This window comes from Notechis scutatus, chromosome 5, assembly GCF_049901735.1.
Source record: "Notechis scutatus isolate UNSWTSFEM ecotype Mainland chromosome 5, rNotScu1.2, whole genome shotgun sequence".
Lineage (NCBI taxonomy): Eukaryota > Metazoa > Chordata > Lepidosauria > Squamata > Elapidae > Notechis > Notechis scutatus.
The window spans coordinates 68,253,797-68,261,966 of record NC_142013.1 but is presented as its reverse complement, the minus strand read 5'-3'; positions in this window follow the sequence as shown (position 1 = coordinate 68,261,966).

Below are 8,170 nucleotides of genomic sequence, written 5' to 3'. Positions count from 1 at the left end.
TATAACCCAATAAAAATGTTAAAACAGAAAAAAATATAGCTAGTTTTAGAGTCCTGCCTATAGAATAATGCTGAACACGTCTATGTATGCTTCAACTGGTTCTGCAAGCCCATCACAGAGAAGTGTTTGGAGGCCGAATTAATCTTGTGTCACCCATGAGTAGACAAAAAAAAATTCATCTTGAGACGGAAGAGAAAGCTTGTAAGTGGAGAAGTTCCCATTTACAGATTTTTTTCTAATAATTATTGTTTCTTTTAACTAGTGATTGGACCCAGACTTCATTCAGTTTTGTAAAAATCACTGAAAGTTAAACATTATTGTATAAGGAAGAGGAAGAGGAAGAATGAAGCTACTTTTGTACTCCTCCCCCAACATGGCTACTAAATGATAGGAACTTTTCTTCCTCTTGCCAACATTGTGCTAATTTTGGTGTCAACGCTGTTTTTTGCTAGTGGTTATCCCTGGATTTGAATGAGAGTATTTAGGAATGACCCAAGATGACTTTTGGATGGCTGTGGACCACCACCACCACCATAGAAAGAGGAATAAAACATCAATTTTCTTTGACAAGCTAGGAAGAAAGAAAAGACTAAACAGTAGGCAAGAATTTTAGGAGTGAATTACAAATATTTGTACCCCAATATAGAGAGTAGTTCTTCATCTTTTCTTTCCATACACATTACATTTTTTTCCTTTCCCTTTCTAACATTTTTATTATATTTCAGGCTTTCTTTTCACAATGTAATACTTTCTCCATATTCCTGAGTTTTGTACCTGGATCTTCTTAAAGAACTTTGGATTAGCATTTTCAAATTTTTATCCAAGTTGATGTGTTCCAGACTTTCATATATCCAATATGGGTTAGTAGATACATTTTTTTCTAACTAATACTTAGGTTATCTTGTTAAACTGGTAAAACTTACAAGGGCTTCTAGTTGGAATTGTGGCATTATGCTAGAATTACTTTGAATAGCTTATTTTATTTATTATAGTTTATATGTTTCATAACATACTGACCTTTCCTAATTTGGAAACCACTGTTTTTCTGCAGATATGGTATTCTGAGCATCCACTCTACAGGGGCAAATGAGTAATCTCATTTAAGAAAAATAAAATTGCTTTACACTTGTAAGGAATTCATAATCACAAAGTTAATGTGTATCTCATCTAAATATGCCAAAATGTAATCTGTTCCACACTATGGGGGGGAGAGGGAACCTATCGAGAATAGAAAATAAAGATTGGAACATAGGCACATGGAAAAGTGATAGGAGAATAGCTGTCTTTCCTATCTGAGAAGACAGCCCATTGAAATCTGGATTTCTGAATAAGTATGCACATAATAGATACTTTAAATCTATTATACTAAAAGTGATGCTATTGGTTTATTTTACTTGTAAGTATCTTTGGGATAAAAGTTTGGCAATCCCTTATTATTTGTGTATAATAATTATGATTTTTTTTTCTTCAGAACATCATTAAGATCTACTTGTTCCATCCAGCACAGGAATAAGATCTGTTGTGAATGAAAGTTGGAATCTGCCTAGTGCCGTGATGGCGAACAGGTGGCACGCAGAGCCATTTGTGCCGGCATGCGAGCTGCAGGCAAACTTACCTCACTGCGCATGTGCGTGCCTCAGCTGATTTTCGGCCGGTTTAAGGCCTTTTTCAGCCTCCCAAAGGTTTGAGGAAGGCTTATGTCAGGCTTCTACAAGCTTTGTAGGCCAAAATCTAGCCCCGTTTCATCACTTCCTGTTTTTTTGGAAAAACAGGAAGTGATGAAACCGGGCTAGATTTCGGCCTACAAAGCTTGTAGAAGTCTGCAGAAGCCTTCCTCAAGCCTTTGGGAGGTTGAAAAAGGTCTCAAACCAGCTGAAAATCAGCTGTGAGGCACAGTGCAGGTAAGAGGGCGGTGGGGTAGGTGGGTGGGGGATTGTGCGCACATGCGTAGGGGACATGAGGAGGGGCACGCATTGCCTTCTGGGTGCTGGCACGCAAGTGCAAGCATGCAAACGCGCGCACAAGATTTGGCACAGGAGCCCAAAATGTTAGCCACCACTGGCCTAGTGCATGACTTTGCATATTTGCAGTTTATTATTTTGATGTCAATTTTTTTTGTATTGGAGGTGGGGGTGAAAAGTTTGCTTTTTATTTTATAGTGATCTTCATTTTTAGCTACCAAGAGCTTTCAGAAACTGGTGTCACACAAATGCAGTAAATAATATAAATAAGTAAATAAAATGTTTATTACAAATGTGAAATATTCTCTTCAGGGTTTTCTCTATCATTTTCTGGAAAATATAAATCTTTTTTTTAGCCTGTGGTCAACTATTGGGATGAAGCTCGGAAAGACACACAGGGCAAATAGAATATATTTTGTAATTGCCATAATTCATGTATGCACTTATGTAATATAATGTTAAGATTAGTATTCAAAAGTCCAGCAACTTTAAAATAAAACGAGCATTCTTAAAATGTCCTGTATTAGATTTTGGAATAAGGCAATAATTTATACTGCCAAAACAGCCCTTGAAGAAGTGCAGGATATTTGTCAGTGGAATATTTTGGAATATATTCTCTCCCTAGATAAAAATATGCAGGCCCCCTAAAAAAACACCAAAAAACCCACAGACACCTAAAAAAGAGACATCATCAAATAGCCCTTTAAAAAGTCACATCAACAAACATACCTGAGATAAACAGAAAAATACCTCAGACTACACCCCCTAAAAAAGGAAGGTGAATGTTGGTGATAGGAGATTCTATTCTCAAAGGAATGCAACCAGCCATCTCCAGACCAGACATACAATCTAGGAAGGTATGTTGTTTCCCTGGAACAAAAATTAAAGATGTCACCGAGAACCTAACCAAAATAATTAGATCCACAGATTTCTACCCTTTCCTCCTCTTTCACATTGAGATGAATGACACAACAAAGAACTTAAGTACAATTTTGAGAGATTATAAGCAACTAGAATTTGACACCCCTGAACTAGGTGATAAAGTTAAGGAGCTGGGAGCACAAGTAGTGTTCTCATCAGTACTCCCAACAAAAGCCAACACCCATTGAGGGAAAAAAGAATTCTAGAAATAAACCACTGGCTAAAGAGTTGGTATCACCAAGAAAACTTTGGTTTCCTGGACCATGAATTGCATTACCTACAAGGACTCTTGGCAAGGGATGGGCTGCACCTCACGAAAACAATGGAAAATTTACTAGGAAAAAGACTGGCCCAACTTATTTATTTATTTATTTATTTATTTATTTATTTATTTATTTATTTATTTATTTATTTATTTATTTGATTTGCCAATTGTTTACAAGATAATAAGTATAAGTGTATACATAGTTGTGAATACATGAAATGGGTACATATAAGAAAAATAAAAGAATAAGAGAAACAATAGGACAGGGACGGTAGGCACGTTGGTGCGCTTATGCACGCCCCCTACAGACCTCTTAGGAAAGGGGTGAGGTCAATAGTAGACAGTCTAAGGTTAAAGTTTTTGGGGTTTGGGGAAGAAACTACAGAGTCGGGTAGAGTATTCCAGACATTGACCACTCTATTGCTGAAGTCGTATTTCCTGCAATCAAGTTTGGTGCGGTTTACTTTGAGTTTGTATCTATTGTGTGCTCTTGTGTTGTTATGGTTGAAGCTGAAGTATTCATTGACAGGTAGGACATTGCAATGTATGCTTTTGTATACCATGCTTAAGTCAGACCGAAGACGGCGTAATTCAAGGTTTTCTAGTTCTAGAATTTCAAGTCTGGTGGCATAAGGTATTCTACAACGAGTAGAGGAGTGGAGAACTCTTCTTGTGAAATATTTCTGGACTTTCTCAATTGTGCTAATATCAGATACGTAATGTGGGTTCCAGACCGATGAACTGTATTCGAGTATTGGTCTAGCAAATGTTTTGTATGCTCTGGTTAGTAGTGTGATATTACCAGAGAAAAAGCTACGTAGGATTAGGTTAACAACTCTTAATGCCTTTTTGGCTATGTAGTTGCAGTGTGCTCTAGCACTTAGATCATTAGAGGTGAGTATTCCAAGGTCCTTTACAGAGCTTGGGTCATCAACCAAGATCTTGACTATTCAGCTTGTATTTTATTTTCTGATTTTTTTTGCCAATATGTAAGAGAGAGCATTTATTTGTTGAGATTTGAAGTTGCCATTTTTTTGACCATTCTGATACATAGTCAAGATCTTTTTGTAGGGTAGCAGTATTGTCTGTGGTATTGAACAGCTTTACATCATCAGCGAAAAGAACGCAATTGCTCTTAATATGATCACAGAGGTCATTTATGTAGAGTATGAAGAGAGTTGGTCCTAGAACACTGCCTTGGGGGACACCACTATTGACAGGTACAGAATTTGATAGGACGCTCCCAATTTTGACCATTTGTTGTCTATTTGCCAGGAATGCTTCTATCCAGTTATGCAGTTGTCCAGAGATACCATAGGATTTTATTTTTAGGAGTAGTTTGTCGTGTACTACTGAATCAAAGGCTTTACAGAAGTCTATGTAGATTGCGTCTATTGCTTTGCCCTGGTCGAGTTGTGTCGTCCATATGTTTTTGCAGTGTAAGAGTTGCAGATTACAGGATAGTTTTTTTCTGAAACCAAATTGTTTATTGGAGAGTAGGTTGAGCTTTAGACTAAAATTGAGTGGGGATGGTGACCAATCTTTAGAATGTCTTGATCACAAAACCAACTATAAATCCTAAGAAAACAAACAATGAGGTAGGGAGTGATGAGAAAAAAACACAAACAACACGGTGGGATTTTTACTACCAATTTTGTGCACGTGGCTTATTTGGTGGATGTGGCTTGGTTGTCATGTGATTGTTTGGGCGTGGCTTGGTGGGCGTGACTGGGTGGGCGTGGCTTCTAACACTGCTATTCTATGATTCTGTAAGGATCTCCTGCTGGAGCAGGAGGTTGGACTAGAACAGCCTCTTCAAACTTGACAGCTTTAATACTTGTGGACTTCAACTCCCACAATTCCTCCTCCAGTCATGTTAGCTCAGGAATTCTAGGAGTTGAAATCCACAAGTCTTAAACTTGCAAAGTTTGAAGACCCTTGGACTAGAAGATGACCTACGAGATCCCTTCTATCCCTAGACTGCTGTGCTGTTTCAAAGAGTCTTCTGAAGCCAGGGTTTGTGTCCTTCCTTCCTCTCCTTTTTTTCCTCTCTCCCTCCCTCCTTCCTTGTATTTATCTATCTATCCATTCATTCATTCATATATCTCATTCACTTTCTCCTCCCTTCCATCCCATCTTTCTTTGTCTATCCTTTTTCTTCCTTCCTTTCTTTTTTCTTTCTTTTCCTTTTCTCTTCCTTTTCTTTCTTCTCTCTTCTCTCTCTCTCCTTCTCTCTCTCTCTCTTTCCCCCTCTCTTTCTCTGTTTCCCTCTCTCTGTTTCCCTCTCTTTCTCTCTCTATTCCTTCCCTTCCTCCTTCCCTCTCTCCTTCTAAAGCTAGGAGAGGAGATTCACCTGGAACATACACACACACACACTACTAAGCGCCCGTTACGAGGGTTCTTCCCGGCCAGTCTCCGGTCCCGCATTGCCCGAAAAAGCCAGCAGGCAAGGCTTCTGGGTCCAACAAAGGGGCCGTGGGTGGGACTTCCTCCCCTCCCACTTTTGGAACTGGGAAATTCAAGTGAGGCATGTGCTGCAACCTCGTTCCCCCTCCGCTGGCAGTTCTGGGCCAGGCAGCTTTGGTTTGGTTTTCCCAACTGCCTGAAACCTTACCTTCCTCCTGCACTGAAAAAGTGTGGCGGCTATAGGCTTCGTGCAACGGCTTTGCTCCACTTCTCCAATGCACTGCTGCAGCCACATTCTAGGCGCCAGCCATGCAGTCCACCCCATTGAGCCCGCTGCACTGGAGGAGTCCAAGTGGAGTGGTGCAGTACTCCAAAAGAGGCAGCTGGAGACCGAAAAAGAGTTGCCTCCAGCCGCCCCTTTTCAGTGCAACCAGCCGCCTGCTCTCCTCCTCTGCCTGTTCTGTAAGGCCGAGGAGGAGGAGAGCAGCCAGCCGGTTGGGGGAGGTTTCTTGTACTGTGAAAGAGGCGGCTGGAGGTCAGGGTTGCCATCTGGCCATTTTTCCAGCCAAATTCGAGAAATCTGGCCGTATTTCTATCTGCTTGGCCGTGAAAAAATGATGTCTCTGGCCAAATTTATTTGGCCGGAAATTTGGCCGTACGAAAGTTGCTTGGCCGTGAAATTGGCCAGATGGCAACCCAGCCGCTCTCCTTCCCTCGCGCATGCGCGTCACCATGAGCAAAAGGAGGACAAGCACGTCCTCTGGCGCTCTCCTTCCCTCGCGCATGCGCGTCACCATGAGCAAAAGGAGGACAAGCGCGTCCTCTGGCGCTCTCCTTCCCTCACGCATGCGCAAAAAATAATTTGGGGGCCGTATTTTGACTTGAGTTTGGCCGCAGAGCCAAACTGCGATCTGGCAACCCTGCTGGAGGTGACTCTTTTTCAGTCTCCAGCTGCTTCTTTTTCAGCACAATCAGCCGGCTGCTCTCCTCCTTCTCTGCCTGTTTGTTCTGTAAGGCCAAGGAGGAGGAGAGCAGCCGGCCGGTTGGGGGAGACTTCTTGCACGGCTGGAGACCAAAAAAGAGTCGCCTCCAGCTGCCCCTTTTTCAGAAAAAAAAATAGATGAACTCTTTTCCAATCAGTTAACAAATGTATGCAATAAGTATATCATAGTAGTAATGAAAGACTTCAACTATCCAGATATCAATTGGAAGACCAACTCTGCAGTGAGTGGGAGATCAAACAGATTCCTAATCAACCTAGCTGACAACTTTATCATCCAAAAGGTAGAGGAGAGAACTAGAAGTAAAGTTATACTGGACCTAATTCTTACTAATAGAGAAGAAGTGATAGAAGGAATTGAAGTTGCTGGATCTTTAGGTGAAAGGGAGCACATTATACTAGAATTCAATATAATGCAAACATAAGCAATAGAAAATAAACCAACCAGTGCCTTAAACTTTAAAAGAGCTGATTTTGACAAACTCAGAGAGAACTTGGGAAAGATTCCTTGGATGAAAATCCTAAAGGGGAAAACAACCCTATAAGCTTGGGAACAGAACCACCCATCTATAGACCAGACTATCAATCTAGAGAGGTATGTTGTCTCCCTGGAGCAAAAATTAAAGATGTGACTGAGAACCTAACCAAAATAATAAAACCCACAGATTTCTACCCTTTTTTACTACTACACATGGGGATGGATGACATGAAAGTGGAGCTGAAAACAATATTGAGTGATTATGAGCAGCTAGGCAAGAAGTTAAGGAGATAGGTGCATAAGTAGTTTTTTTATCCGTATTACCAACAAAAGGTCAGCATCCAGTAAGAGAATAAAGGATTCTAGAAGTGAACCATTGGCTAAAGATTTGGTGTTACCGAGATAACTTTGGATTTCTGGACCATGGTCTGCACTGCCTCCATGATGGGCTTTTGGCAAGGGATGGGCTGCACCTCACAAAGACTGGAAGAATGTTTTCAGGAAATTGCTGTCTCAACTTAAAAGGAAGACTTTAAACTAAAATTGACGGGGAGGGTGACCAATCTCTAAGATTTCAAGCACCTAATTCCAAGCAAAAACCTCAAGAACACAAATCAAATAATGTGTTGGTCTCTGCTGAGAACTGGGTACTTTTTACAATAAACCACGTTACTCACAAGTACTAAGGTATGATGACAAAGTTTATTGTTGTTTTCCCAATCACTAACAGAAGCCACAATGGTATTCCATGTAAAGTCAGTGTTAAGAACTGCCAACTCCCAGCACTGCTTTTACCCACCCCTCCCACTAAACCTGACATCTGCCCATTTCCTAATTCCTCGCACCCCACCCCATTCCTAATTGACCACGCCTATCTAACATCCACTGCTACATCCCCATGCTGCCACCCTGCATCTAATCTATCCTGTCTCCACTTACAGTGCTCCCCCTCACCTGCACGCTATTTGCCCATGCCCCTAATGCTGCTCCAGCAACAAGTGCAGAAACAGGCGGAGAACAATGTAGCAAGCCGCCGTATCCCCGCTCAACAGCTGAGCGCTCTGCCTGTAATCGCAGATCCGCTGACACGTCTCCCCAAATGCCGCCAAACAGAACGGCATCTGGAACGCTTGCATCAC